Below are 15,708 nucleotides of genomic sequence, written 5' to 3'. Positions count from 1 at the left end.
CAGCCTCGACTTGCAGCCCAGTGCTCTGCCCCCTTCTGGATGTTGTCTCACAGAGCTGTCTATAAGGTTATATTTTTTCCTCACTCAGAGGCTTGTGGGACAACTGAATTCTTCCCCCTTTTTCAAATGGCAATTTGTCCTGAAAGGAATTCTGAGTTGGCAGTGAAACAATGCATGGACCTGTAGCCTACAGAGCTGTTGTCCCTGAAAGCAACAGCTGGCGCGTGGTTTACTCGTGGAGTTCAGCAGAAGAGACAGAGCAACAACAGACAACTTAGCATCTGGCGGAGCTTCGGCTGACTGCACTGCACGTTTGGATGGATTTCAAATTTGGACAGTGAGGCGGCTTCACACGAAAGGCAGGTGTATACATCATACATGCCCACACGTCTGTATGCACACACACGTGGACACATACAGAGTATATGATGTGACTTTTAAAGAGCTGCCCCTGCTAGGTTTCCCACTGCCTCTGATCTCAGCGTTAACCTTTCCCTGGCCATGCTCCCAGGGTTGCTACGAGATTTCTTTGCAATGGAACATGCCCTTCGCTTCACAAACTTTCCCCAATTCTTTCAATGACATTAGGGGAAGAGCAGGGAGCTCTGTGAAGGGGTGGGGATATGGACTCGAGATACCCCTGAATCTGAATCCACACTTCATGGCTTATTTGTTATTTAACTTTATTTACATTCAAAATGCAATTGTTGCAGATCTCAGAAGTTGATTTACACTCACTGCTGTGGCAGAATGTTGCGGTCAGTAGACCCACCACTGGATCCTCTTATTCAACAGGTCCTTCCAATAATTCAGATATTACTGTATCACAAATGCCCATTTCTATATTTTGATACCTGCTTTTCAGTATAATTATCTTCCTTCTTTATTCTCTAAATCTTATGATTTTTAAACATTTTTCTGAGAAGTGTTCCACAGGCACTTTACATATGATAAGTTGATAAAGAGATCCTGGAGATCAAAACCACATTTAAATCCTGAGAAAAACTCAACTGTGCCGTATACATGGCTAGGTTTAGTCTGCTTCCTTTGTTACTTTGTTTAGTAATTTTTGTTTCAAACAACAAGATCCTACTGTATAGCACAGGGAACTACATTCAATAACTTTTAATAGCCTATAGTGGAAAAGTATATGACAAGGAATATATATATATATGTATAAGTGAATCACTATGCTGTACACCAAGAATTAACACAATCTTGTACACCAACTATACTTTCAACAAAAAAGTTGAAATAAAATTGGGAGATGAAACTTCCCCTGCCCAGGCTGCTGTCAGGATGAAACGATTCAAAGCAGGCCAGGTATTAGCAAACCCCCTAACACATCAAAACCCCATATGGGATCTTCTTTTTGAGCAGCACAGGCTAACCGGCTGTGGTCACCTGTAAATAAGGTTGAAGTCACTTAGACCCTTGGCTTGGGAACACCGTGGCCACAAGGGTGGGGGTCACTGCAGCACTTATGGGAATGACGGGGACAGCCTGCTCCTGACGCCGATCCCCAGGCCGCAGCCCGGAGCGCTGCAGTCAGGTCTGAGGTCCGGCCGGGAGCGCGCAGCTCCACAGCCACTCGGAGCCCTGCGGTGCGGGTGGAGCTGGGACCGCGCTCGTCCATCACCCTTCCAGGCACCCAGACTCGGGAGTCTCCTGGGGGAATTTTTCTCTGCCTCATAATTCCTGTCTCAGCCTCTTGTGGAATGCGGTCCAAGCCCCACGGAAGGAGGGCTTTAACCCTCCGGGACCCAAATCCATCACGGTTTGGATCCAGGATGTAACTTCCATGTTAACTCACCCGGTGCTCCCTTCTTGTGCTGAACTGCCCTCCCCCGTTGATGGCATTAGGTCGTATTAGAAGTCCCGACTTGCTTGTCCTTAGCTAAGGCTCTGAGTCTCTTGCTCAGTCTTCCTGAGTGGAACCACTCTTCTGTGGCAGAAAAGCTTGGGCTGTCGTCTACCCATCGTTGTCCTCGGTCTTTTGGGTTTTCTGTTGATTTATGGTTCTCGTGCAGGGATACCAACTTACACATGAGAAGCACCTGTAGACATTTTAAAAAATACAGACACTGGATCCTCCCCACTCTCCAGCCAAGGCTGGAAGCTTTCTCCCTCTAGCAGGGGTTACACAATCATTTGCTTGGGAATTGACCACACATATTGGCATAATCATGGTAAATTGCCCTTTACTCAGTGCTTGCCACGTGGCATTTTCTACTTCATGTTGTCTTTGTACGTTCATTATCACATTTAATCCCTGAATTATAGATAATCACCATTTCTGTTGAGGACACTCCTACTTGCTAATCTTGAATTCAATTATCTTTTATTCTCTTAATCTATTTCATTCCTGAGTTTCCTGTACCTGGATTTAAAGAGTGAATTATGGACACATGTATTTAAGATTCTCTTATTATATCTATCTGACTCATCCTCTAACCAAATCATATCTGAAGAAGAGAGATTTTCTCTTTTAAACATTTGTTTTTTCTTATTATATAGAAGTGCGTACACACTGTGGAAAATGTAGAAAGCATATATAAGAAAATTACAGCCATACATTATCTAAACACCAAAGGACAATGCTATGTCATGTTGGGCTTTTAACCATTTTTCTTAATATTTTATCATAAAATTTCCCTAGGGCAAGTTACTTAACCCTGGAATTGTACTAGACTTTTGTCAAGTACAGAATAACATTCCCAGAAATAACCCCAACATCAAAATAGTATGTGAGGCTGGGAAGGCCATAGGGCACTCAGCTTATTCTCTGAGTCCTACAAAGAATGCTGTTAATTCACTGATGTTACGCATTAGATGCCTGTGAGTCACTCACTCACTCAGCTGGCTCGGGCTGAGACCTACTTTATACCAGGTGCCGAACCAAGTGCTGGGGAGACCCCAGAGGGAGCCTGGATCACGGCATCACTGTCCTTCTTCATTTGCTCCCAGAATCCTACTCAACAAACCCACATGGGATTGGGGGGTGGAGGCAGGTGAGATATGGTAAAATTCATTTCATTATGTTCCTTTAGACATATTTAAATAGCATGAAAATAGTCACTAACTTTGATAAGTTTTCTTTTCCCTTCGTATGTATTTTTGAGGATGGGTATAGTTTTGGTGCAGCAAGAGTAATTGATAGATCTTTGGTATGTTAGGATTTTCTATGAAAAATTAAGAAGGAAACTGACACCTTATACAAAGAGAAGAGGCAGTGAGGAAAACACAAGCCACCCTCGAACTTGGCTACCATTCAGAATTTCTGGTATTCAAAAAAGGGAAACATAATTCAAAATATTTTCCCTAAATATTTTAGCCCAGAGTAGAAATACATGTAGGCAAAGTTCAGCTCACTGGAACCTACAACAATGTGCTTACTTAAGCGAAGGTATAAACAGACCACAGATACTATAATGCATCCTTTACTTTAAACTAGTTCATGTGAGCAAGTTTCATTTCACATGAATTGCTCAGTACCAATTTAGGAAATATATCCTTCTTGATTGGTAAAAATAGCTCACTGATAACCAGATTCAACAAAATTTAGTGTTAAATAATTAACCTATTTCCTTCAGGAAATGCTTTTGAGTAATCTGAGTAAAGTATTTCCTCTATCTGATCTATTTCTTTCCACAGAGAAAAGTAGTATTACTTGCACATGAGCTACTTTTACTCCTCTGGAGAAATCTGACTGTGAGCTCAGGGTAAGAGTTGTCTACTGCACAGTAGGGAAAAAAAAGATTCATTTCACAGCAAAGATCAGAATCTTTTTTTTGAGGGGCATGGTGAGCTGGGGGACAAGGGAAATGCCTTTGTTTAGAGACAGACCACAGTAATCCATCCTGAAGCTGAAAGATGAAGACCTTGTGAAGAAATGTGGAAGGACACACTGACACACAAATGTGTTCACTCTGCAAAAACAGAAAGAAGGAAAGAAAAAATAATTTAACTGCCCTATAAAGACAATGGACAGGAAATTGGTAATAAGGGAGAGTGAAGGAAAGTTAGGGAAGGGAGGAGAAACAGTGAAAGGGAACTTGGATGCGGTGGGCAGAATAGCAGGTTTCTGGAGCTTACAATGAAGGATGGTAAGAAAAAAAGTAAAGTTTAAAAAAAGTTACAAAGTTTAAAATAGTTTAAAAATTAAAAGATGAAGTTAAAAAAATAATTATTTTTATAGTGGCATGGAAGATTTTAAAATGATGGAGGTTTTTTATTTCAAAATTCAAGTTGTTTGAGTTTCTCCTCCATGCTCCAAACAACAGTAAGACCTGCTTGTGTAACTGGTGTTGGGGGACACCACAGAGAGGGGTGAGCAATGCAGTTAGGTTGGCCAGGAGCAGAATGCTTTTGTGGAAGGCAAGACAGAAGAGAGATCAACAGTTTCATGAGGACAGAAACTCAAAGCCAGAAATTATCTTAAAAAGCTTAGTGTGGTGGGCAGAAAAATGTTCCCCCCCCAATATGTCTATGTCCTTATCACCAGAAAATAGGAAGAGGTCAGTTTCTCTGGCAAAGGGGGTCTATGGTTTCAGATGCGGTTAACGTTGCTAACCAGCCTACTCTAAGAGAGACGAGCTGGATTATAGAGTTGAGCCCATTGTAATCACCAGGGTCATTAAAGTAGGAAGAGGGAGACAGAAGAGGGGAGAGAGGAGAGGAGATTTGACCACAGGATCAGAGTCAGAGGCACACAACCATGCTGACCTTGAGAGAAGGAAAAGAGGTCACAGGCCAAGAGACGTAGGTGGCCTCTGGAAGCCAGAAAAGTCAAAGATACAGTTTCCCCTGAGGCCTTCAGAAACAGCCGTGCCAATATTTTGACTTCAGCAGGCTCCTGCGTTCAAGAACCCTACAAGGTTAAATTTGTGTTGTTTAGTGGAGACTATTCCTTTTTTCTTCCTACTACCATGTCATTTGGGGATACATGTTACAACAGAAAGCGAATACACTAAGCTCCTTGAAATGTTCAGAAATTGCAGATAACACTGGACTGTCCACTTTGATATGGGATTGGGCTTATGTGAAAATCCAAAGGAGAGTGTGACCTTTGCTAACATCTGTTTTTCTCATTTTTAGGAAGAGAACAGTAAGTCAAAACCTCTGTAGTTATTATTTTAGACAAGTGTCTCTTAAAACATTATGTAGCCCTGTGCCTTAGGACACCAAGAGAGTCTCTGTTCTTAGAAGAACATGAATTCCGTGAGATAGGGTCTTACATCTGAGTCCCACAGTGGTCTCTTATTGGCAATGAGAACTTGGGCAAATCATTTACCCTCTTTAAGCCACAGGATCTTCATTTGAAAAGGAAGATAAGAATAAGGATTGTTTGGGTGATTAAATTGTACACACACACACACACATATATGTACAACATTTAATACAGTGACTAACACATACTAGGCACTCAACAAATTCCTGTTATGGATTTTTAAATGCATGTATAAAAGGAGGAGAAAGTTGCAGGAAGTTGTGGGAAAACTTAGTTCACGGCCCCAAAAAGGGCCATCTCTCAACGGGCTCTGATCAGTCAGTCCCCAGTGATGGGCTAATAAGCAGAAACTATAGCACTTGAGGATTTAATTTAAACATAAAAAGGAAGATATTTAAACATAATTATTAAACAGGAGGTATGTTTACACTGTTGGCTGGATCATCTTATCTGGAGAGCTTTAATAAGCAGAGAGTCTCCCCTGTTTTAGAGATGGGCATGCAGGAAAATTACTTGGATGGGTGGGCCGTTCTCACCCCAAGATCACATGACTTAGTACTCACGGAAGTAACACCTCTTGTATGTTATTCCAGATGGACGGTCCTCCCATGATTATTGTCAGCTGCATCATCAGTTCAAGGAGACAGCCACCTGGGTCACACTGGAATATTAGAAAGAAAATCTCATTTAAATTTTAGATAGCTCTAACATGAAATAAAGTCATTATTTTATGCCTAAAAAAATCTAAGGAACAGAGAGTAAAGACACTCTTCATTGGGCAACTAAGAGAAAACATGAAACAGGTTAGACTGTCCGAACACAAAGCTGTATTCACACGTCTTCATTTCTGTATTTTCACAGCCAATACACCAGATCTCCAGGATAAGTCACAAATCTGCCCTTAAAGAATGTGATGTAGAAACACGAGGAGTAGTAGTTGACAAACTGGAAGAAGAACACCTTCATGGCTAGGTTGTTCCCACAGTCAGTCTGGTCCTTGGGATCTCTGCAGCTAGAATAAAGAAAAGTTAAGTCTGTAAAACTGTGAACAGCTTTGAGACCATAATCAAAGCCATGGACACATGAGTTAACACGCTAAAAATGTATATATATATATATATATACACAATTCACACTTTTTTCATATAAGCAGTTTTGAATTCCTTAACATAGCTACTATGTTAATTCCAACTGTACACACTGTTGTAAGAGTTTCTCCCACTATGAATGCAATATCACACAAGGCAAAAAAAAAAAAAACAAAGTCACCCATTCTTTAAAATTTATAAGCACAACAGTATCCAATGGGCAAGAACTGTCCTCTGTCACGTGTAAGTTGAAAGAAAGCTACTTCTAAACATCCTGCTAAATGAAATTCTCTTGTTTCCCTGAACGGCAGGAAGGTAGGACTATTGAAGAAAACAAACAAAACACGGGGCAACTTGCTAGAAGCATTTGGGGAACATAAAACATCCTCCTAGTTCAAAATTTGAATTGGTCTTAGTGTTTTCAGAAGATGACCACTGAGCAGACAACTGGGAGAACGACCCAGCCACATGCAGCGTGTGGGAAGCAGTTAACTAGGGCCGCTAAGCCGCTGGCTGGGATACAAGCAAGAGAGAAGAAACATTTGTTATAGAAGCCACAGCTGATGAGAATGGAGCTACACTAACAGGAACAGCATGGGGGGAGGACACATAACAGTGTGATTACTTGTCCTCTCCGTAACGCACAAGCAAATCTGCCACTGGAACCACGACCCTCTTCCACTTATTTGCAATAGAGAGACTATTTACTTTCAACAATAGGGTACATGATCTAATGTAATTGAAATTATTATTAAGCACTGACCTGTTTACACAGAGTTTGGACATTCTAATGCTTCGTTTGTCCCTTTTACTAATGCAAAACTGGAGCTAATTCAATTCTCACATAGGCTAGAGAAAATATGTTTACACTTGAACTTTTCTAAAGACTCTAATGTACTGGAATTGAAGTGCCTAAAAGATACAGTCTCTGTTTTGACTTGGTTCTAAAACTGGTGTAGAAATGACCTCAGCCACAGGAGGAGCTTACCAGAGTCAGTCATCATGATTGCCACTTTCTCATATATGGTGTTCAGGGTCACGATGATGATAAAACTGATGAGGGAAGCAGTGATGGGCATGGCCCACCTGCACAGTCAAGTACTTCCGGAACTGGTCGCCTCCATTCAGGTTCTAGGGAAGTTTTGCAGAAAATACAATGAACACTGAAAGTCCGTAGACAATGATCCCAATAACACAAGCAATGGTCAACAGGGCCTGACAACCCAAAAACCCAGCAGCATGAGACTCACTAATGACCATAATTTTACACAGAAAACTGCCCACAACCCACGCTTAAACAGACAACATGCATGTGCTCTAAACCTCACATAAATGTGAGAAGTGATGTAAATCTCACATAAATGCCACAAGAGACGTGAATATCCGGCATGTTAAACTTTAGGGGAGGAGGAATGAAGGATGTCAAAAAGAATGAGTGCATCCACTAATGTAACATGCTGACAGCAGGAGCAGCTGTGTGCAGGGCATAGGGAATAGATGGGGACTCCAATTTCTGTGAATTTTTCTGTAAACCTAAAACTGCACTAAAGAAGGAAGCCTGTTAAGTATATCTTTAAATGGCTGAAAATGGAGTCACTGGTAGCATGTTCTTTGGGAGACAAGTCTGTGATAGCAGAACCAATGAAAATATCCCTTCTACATCTATAGAATTACTTAGGTTATGAACTAGTTGTAACCTATGAAGGGGATATGCTTCCTTTCAAGGGAGAACCTATCACTGATTCAGGGGTCAGCAGGTGCTAGCTGTCATCTTCATTCTGAATAGGACCAGTGAAGCTGTGGGCATGCCCTGAGGGAAATAGTGGAAGTGACAGCAGGTCTCTGCTGATGAAAGCTTCACATGCTTTTCATACTCCTTGAGATCTTAAAATGGCAGGTATTCATACTCCCTGCATTTGCACAAGATTCATGTCCCTGATCCATTGTAGTTTGACTGTGTGGACCCAAGGGCAACGGGGGTGTCTGAAGCATAATTTGCACGTGGCTGATAATGTTTCAGCTCCTCACTAGGCAGGTATTTTTCTGCCCACTGAAGAATGCACATTAAAGTTCCCATTTTTAAACTGTTTTCCTTCCATCTACGTTCTTGGTCATAGTCCAGAAGCATGAACTCAGTGTCCGTGGCCGCTCCTGATGGCTGCCCCAGAGAGAAAGCTACAAAGAATGTGAATTTCAAGACTAAGTGAACCACATCATGTTATTTACAGTAACAGCGGGAGGCTGGCTTGCACCTGCAAGGGAGAGCAGATGGAGTGTTTACAAGCCCCTCCTGGAGCCACACTCCTGCATCTGGATCCCAGCTCCGATGCTAGCTGTGGGGCCTTGTGTAAATTTCTTAACTTCTAGAGGCTTCAATCTCCTCACCCATATAATGGGGGGATAATAATAGCAATTTATAGGACTATTGTGATGAGTCAATGATTTACTAATTGTGAAAACAATTAGAACATTAACCACAGGCATGTGAAAAACTCTACCTAAGTATTAGCTATGAATATGGTGACCAAAGTCTTAAAAAGGTGTTTTTCTTAGTTTTTAAGCCATCAGTTTGTAGAGAAAGCATTTTATTTTCTCCTCTACTCTCTTTCATCATCCTTTTCTTCACAGTAAGTCTTCATGATTGTGAAAGGTATAACTTTTTGGTGTGTGTGTGATTAAATGTGAAAATTAGTTAAGGCTGAGAAAAATGTATTATAGAAGGTATATAAAGCCTTTCCCACTTGTACAGCACATATAGGCCATTTAAATGCTATGCATTTTTAAAAAGTCTGCATAATAATTTTTTAATTATTTATTAAGTAATCTTAATAGTTAAGACTCTTTAAATGCTTACTATTGCTTCAGCACAAGTCTGTTTTTCTAAATCCTCACAATCACCCTGTTGGGAAGGTAATATTATATCTCTTTTACAGATGAGGAAATAGAGCCATGTGGAGATGATGCAATTTCCCCAAATGAAGCAACTATTAAGTGAAAGAACTGAAATACTCAAAGAGCCCAAAGACACACTAACTGTATAGCACTGTCTCCTACATGGTTTGTGAAATTAATTGTAATTCATTTCAGAACTTTTACAAACTTGACACATTTCCATTTTTCTTCCAAGCACTTAATGGGTTCAATATTTCTTATGAAACAGGAAAGCTTTCCATTCTCCTTCCTCAAGTTTCTTCGTATTTATCATCTTTTCTGATCATAACTTTAACATTTGCTCATTAAAGAAAATTTGAAAGTACTCAGTAGTGGACAGAACTGTTGTCCTGGATCTGTCCCCAGTCTTAGAATACGACCCAGATTTTGCTTTAGGATAAATAACCTCCCTTTTGTTTTTAGTCCTGTGATTTAAGCTCGATTAACCCACTCTTTCTGAAGCACCAGAGGTAGATCTCAGTTGGTTTAAGACAAATAATACCCCTCATTGTATTGGCCTCGCACATGATTGGAGAATTGGCAAATAACCCAGTAAGAGCCACTATTATGTGAGGAGATACGTACTTGTGCCCATGTGAATGATAAGCTTCCTCTATCAAGAGAGGAAGCTGCCAAAAGAGACCTCTCGGTTTGGATGGATGATCTGGGATGCTGAGTGCCTAGAAGCAGCATGCTGAGACATCATTGGACACAGAATGAAGACAGGACAAGACCAGCCCTTGACATCATTTGGGCTACAGTATCTCTCCTTGACTGAAGCCAGACCTCAGATCTGAGGTTTTCATTTACAGGAACCAATAAATCCCATGCATCCCCATTTTTTGGGTGTTGTTTAAACACATTGGAAATTGATTTTGTCACCTACAATGAAAAGACTCCAACTCTGAAAATGAATAAAAAATAAAATAAGAAAAATGCTTCTACCTATAGACATAATTCCTTCAGAAGGGTTCATTGTTTGTATATTACAAATCATTTTATATATTAATTTTATTCTCAAGCCTATCGTAAGCATAACACTTTGACATGCCATAAAATATTTTCATGGACACACTTTTTCATGGCTGCATATTGTTCTACTTTGTGAAGGGTTGGAAGAATATTTTGGCTGAGATTTTATATATATATATATATATATATATATATATACATATAAAAGTATGTCTGTGACTTGCATCCATACTGACTTTTCCCTGCCATTTTGAAATACTTCCTGATTAAAAGTTTTTCAAAGCTGAATTAGTGGATTAAAGCATATGAATATTTTTGACTCTTGATATCAACTGCCAGACTGCTTTCTAAGAAAGTTTGAGGAGTACACCAGAAATTAACACAGCATTGTAAATCAACCATACTTCACAAAAAATATCCAGTAACCTAGGCATGGGATTGGTGATCACTGGCATTTCATCCTCATAAACAGAGCTGTGTCACTTGAGAGGTGGAAAACTACTTCATTTTGATGTGCACTGAGTGAATTACCATTGGAGTGTGACATCTATTTTTTCTTTGTGAATGTGTGTTCCTTTTCTCTGCCTTCTATGCTCCTGAGATTTTTTGATGTTACCTTTGAAGTGATCTGAACTCTCTATGTATTGAAGGAATTAGCCCCTTGTTGGATTTGTAAACAAATAACATCCTCTGGTGTTTTGTTTAAAATTAGGATGCTTCTGATGCATGGAAATCTTTGTATACTTTCCTCAGAAACTTACTGCTCATCTAGAGTTTGTGTAAACATCCATATTTATTTCTAGTTTTTTTCTAATTGTGTTAATTTTTAAATGTTTCTGGAATTTATCACAATATATGGTTCACTGTATGATTTCAATCTTTTCTTTTCCCCCCAAGTAGCTAACGAGTGTTCCATTCACTGAATAACCTTTATTTATCTCCCTGATTTGTAATGCCTTCCATCTCTTATATTAAATTATTATTGATATCAGAGCCCATATCTGGACTTCCTGTCCTATTTTCTAATCTGGCTATTCTTGAACTACTAAAAGTCTAATTATCTTATTAATTATTATATTACTAATATGATTTTATTCACAATAAACCCCAAATCAATTTTATAACTTCTGATATTTTGGAGATATGATATTTTAATCTAGAATCATGTGATTAAAGCTTCTTTTATATCTTTCAGTAGTTTTTACTTTTATTTTATAATAGTTCCTACTATCCTTTTCTTAGGTTATTCTTAGACATTTTACCTTGGTTGTTACTCTTGGAAAATTTTAGAAATCTTAATGCCTCCATCTGGTCTCTTAATCAGACCCTGGAGAATCCTAAACCACTGATCTGATTTGAACAAATGAGGTGAAAAGAATTGGGGGAAGCACTGTGAGCAGAAGAGCCTGTGGAACCTCCAGAGTGGCGCCCTGCATTGGCTCAGATGTTCTCTGGAAAAAGTTTTCTCTATGAGACTTCATAGTTCCCAGCTTGATTTTCAGTTTTCTCAGGATTTCACATTAGATTTTAAAAAGTCTGTGGCAGGTTCTTACCCAGAAAAAGAGCACTTGCACAAAGGGTTATATGTATACACTTTCCCCAGGTGGTAAATGGAACACGCTCTTCTTCCTAATTAAAAAAACAAGTTAAGTCAATCAAGGGATTACACCAATGAAATGACTTTTCTCCTAACTGGTCAATAAATCCTAAACATAATTTAAAAAAAATAATTTTCAGACCTAGCCTCATTATTTGTAATTGCATGGGTTTTTTCCTGTTTTTTTTTCTTTTCTTTTCTGTTAACGATGTCAAACAAACAACAAAATACGTACAGTGTTCATTTTAATACTCTTTTTTGAAAATGCATATGTGAACAGTAAACTGTTTCCCTGCCATTGTCTGAGCTTGGGGATCTTGGTACCTGAAGAGGCCAAGCTGTAAAGCTCTACTCCTGAGCTGGCCTTAGATTTCAGAAGTGACGCTAGTGACAGCAGAGTCCGTGCAGGACAGAATGTTTCACAGGTGTCGGCAGCTAACTGGTCTCCACTGTGTGTTCCTTTGTTGAGCTTTATGTGTTTATTGGCAACAACTATGAAGTTTTAGAGTTTCCATTTTAGAGTTTATATTTATATTTCATTTTTAGAGATGAAATCAGTAAGACTCAAGTTTTACCTGGATAATGAAAGCAGATATAGTATAATAATAGCTGTCACTAAGTACATGGCCTTTCCTCTGTGCCAGGAAGTCTTCCAAGTATATTCTGCACATAAATTCAACCCGTCCTTACCATAGTCATGAGGAAGCAACTCTCTTATTCTGATTTTATAGGAAACTATGGTACAGAGAAATTAAGTTGTCCAAGATCACTCAGGAAGCAAGCTGCTGTGTTCAAATATGAATTTAGGCAACTTCATTTCCAAGCTTTCACTACCACAACGCTGGCCTCTCTAAACAATGGAGCATACTTTCGCAAGTAAAGTAAAATTCTTCAATTAAAAAACTAAACAAAAAAAATTAGGCAATTTTTTAAATAAGGAAGAACAATAAAGTGAAATGAGTTTTCATCTTCAATTTTTCAACAAGCATGTTCTAATGAAAATTTAAACTTATTACCTGGCAATTTTAAATTTAAAATTGGCAGTTTAAATGACCAAAAAACTTTTCTTCAGTATTTTTTTGTATGCTGCCAATATGATACGTTTTTGTTTTTCAGGACTCAAAAGCATTATGAACATCTAATTTTGTCTAAGTTTCAGCTTTCAACTCTGAATGTACAGTCTTTTACCAACATACGCTTTGACTCCCATCTTCAGTTGTAAACAATGGGAAATATTCATAATGGGGATTATTAGAAGCTTATTACATTGTAAAAGACAAATGTCACTTTCTATTGGTAGCTGAACCTCATTTCTTTCCATTTATAAAAAGAAGAGTTTGACCTGCTCCTTCCAGAACTTTTCAGTGCCAACATTCTGTAGATCTGTGATTCAATTTATTAAATCTATAGTTGGAGACATTTTCAGATGCTCCTAGTAAAAGCATTTTCTTTCCAAGAGTTATTCATGCTCACAACATACTGTCCTGCTGCTGCTGACTGCAAGTACCATTAGCTCTAATTTATCTCAGCTGATGGAAAGAAGCAATAATACAGATGACTCAAAAAATCATCTTTTCATAGCTCTGGAATGTTGATACAAAGATATATAGTTTTATTTTTTTAATTTTGCAGCAGGAGTGGCAGCAATAAATTTACATTTCCAATTATGTAAAATGCCTAGCTCAAACAATGCTCAAACACTGATGGCACCTCAACAAATGTTTCCCTGCTTGTTCTACCCTTTCTCTGACTTTAGGATGAGAGCCATGCTGCTTTGTGCACATCCCAACCGGAAGGGGGAGCAGTGACCTCGACTTAGTTAAAGACAAAGGGGCACCTAGTCTACGATGAAAAGGAGGCGGCAATCATGAAGGCACATGTGAAAAAATGGGAGTCAACTATAAAAACCAATGTGTCTTTCCTCCTACATCTATGTCATAGCAGCTAATTTATATTTTGTATCTATTTATTGGTGTTATGAAAGGATACAAGCCAATGCATCTTTTCTCATACACTTATACCAGACCTTTTCTTTTCCCCCTTTTTACTGTTAATATGAATGAAGGACCTCAGTTCTCTTCTGTGTCCACCATTCCAGGCAGTGCTCCTTCACCTTGGCTGCACATTATAATAACAAGAGGAACTTTAAAAACTTCCCTATGCCAGAATGTACCCCAGGCCACTAAGTACCATCAGAGTTAGCAGTGATCGAATCCAGGCACCAACATTTTTTAAGATCCCTTGGTGATTCCAACATGCAGCCAAGGCTGACAAGCCCAGAAGTAAACAGACTAAAGTGCATCTAAACAGCGCCCGCTTTTCCTGGGTAATCTCATCTGTCTCCACGTGGGGACACCGCGCCTCCTATTCTGGCTGGACTTGTTCTTCCTGCTCAACCGTGTCCCATTTGTACTCAAGTTCTGCCTGGCGCCACTTCCAGAACTCCAGAAGTAAGGTGACTAACAGAGAGAGAGAACAGCAGAATGTGGATCTTCAGTGATGACTGATGCTTCAGAAACCTGTACTTAATATTTATTACCCTTAACACTTTGGTAAACGGTTAATAAAATCACATTTATTTATAGGCGATACTAAAGAGAAACATGAGTTAATGCCTTTTTTTTAAGAAAAAAGAAAATGTAGATTATTTATTGAACTTTTGGAAACAGACTAGCTCTCTAGCTCATGAAAAAGGTATTAACGTGATGGTCAGACGCAGGTGACTGTGTCTGATGCTAAAGTACCTGCTACCAGCACATTATGCCCACTAAAAACACAAATATCAGGGGGATGGGTATAGCTCAGTGGTAGAGCACGTGCTAAGCATGTACAAGGTCCTGGGTTCAACCCCAGTACCTCCGTTAAAAAAGAAAATTAAAAAAAGTAAAAGTAACTGTCACAATTTAAAAGCAGTGCACGGTCCACCCTCCAAGCCTTCTCCTCACATCCCTGTCTCTTCTGTCCAAAGGACCTGAGGGTGGGGAAGGGGATAACAATGCTTTAGTAACCCTTGCATTTCTATTTTCCACCACCCCAGTCACACAAAATTAAAATAATATTCTTAAATATGGAAAACTGCCATTTTTCTCAATCTTCGGTAAAGTAATTTTTAGAAATCGTCAATCTGTTTTAAGACTCGTAACTTCAAATTGTAGACAAAAACAACATGAAATGTTTATTGAAAAATGTGGCTTCATGGTAAATCCCCTAAGCCCTTCTTCCAACCAGACTGTTACCTCTAGGCCCTAACTCTAGAGAAATTCCAGAATAACCACTGTTCCCTCCACCATTATACCTGAGTCTCTACCATGCTCTGAGAATAAAGAGAAAAAAGACACAGTCCCTGCTTCTGGGAGCTCCTAGGTGCACAGGACTCATCATGAAATGATGGCTGAGGAGGCGTGTTAAGAGGGCTTGGATAACGTTCAGCAGTGGGTGCTCGGGGCAGAGAGCCGGAACTGTAGCCAAGGCTCTCCCAGAGGAGGGAACCACTGTGGTGAGTTCTGAGATGCCCTAGAAGTGATCAGGTGAATGTATAATCTTAAGGCCATTTCTCCCTGGGGAGCTGCACATGCAAAGGAGGGAGGCCAAAGAGAGCCAGGTCACTTCCGGGAACTGCAAATAGTCTAGAAGTGAGCACAGGGTGTGGGAGGCAGGTGAGGCAACCAGGTGGAGAGATCACAGGTGCACATCACACAGGACTCTGTGTGCCTCCAAGGTAGAGGAGACATGCAAAGTGATCTAGAAAGAAAAAAGATAGAGGCAGGGAGACCTATTGGCAGGTTCATGTGAAGGCCGGCTGAGGCCCCGCCAGGAGGAGAGAGAAGAAAACATTTCAGCAGGTGGACGGATTGGCCACAGATGTGATGGATGGGCAGGAAGAGGTCAAA

The 15,708-nt window shown here is 39.8% G+C and overlaps 1 long non-coding RNA gene across 2 annotated transcripts in view; it reads right to left on the bottom strand.

Annotated features, from left to right (window-relative positions):
• Positions 1-440: 440 nt before the first annotated feature.
• The window catches only part of LOC135323032 (uncharacterized), a 41,175-nt gene continuing 25,907 nt past the window's right edge, over positions 441-15,708 (bottom strand). Inside the window, exons 4-7 of one of the 2 annotated variants that reach the window (XR_010384119.1) lie at positions 11,775-11,850; positions 7,307-7,449; positions 5,794-6,242; positions 441-2,057 (exon numbers count right to left, since the gene is read on the bottom strand). This is a non-coding gene — a long non-coding RNA (uncharacterized LOC135323032). The remainder of the gene's footprint in view (positions 2,058-5,793; positions 6,243-7,306; positions 7,450-11,774; positions 11,851-15,708) is intronic. The other variant, XR_010384120.1, reaches the window with a different exon arrangement.

This window comes from Camelus dromedarius, chromosome 15, assembly GCF_036321535.1.
Source record: "Camelus dromedarius isolate mCamDro1 chromosome 15, mCamDro1.pat, whole genome shotgun sequence".
Classification (NCBI taxonomy): Eukaryota; Metazoa; Chordata; class Mammalia; order Artiodactyla; family Camelidae; genus Camelus; species Camelus dromedarius.
The sequence above is the reverse complement of the archived record's forward strand: the minus strand, read 5'-3'. Positions and strand labels throughout refer to the sequence as shown.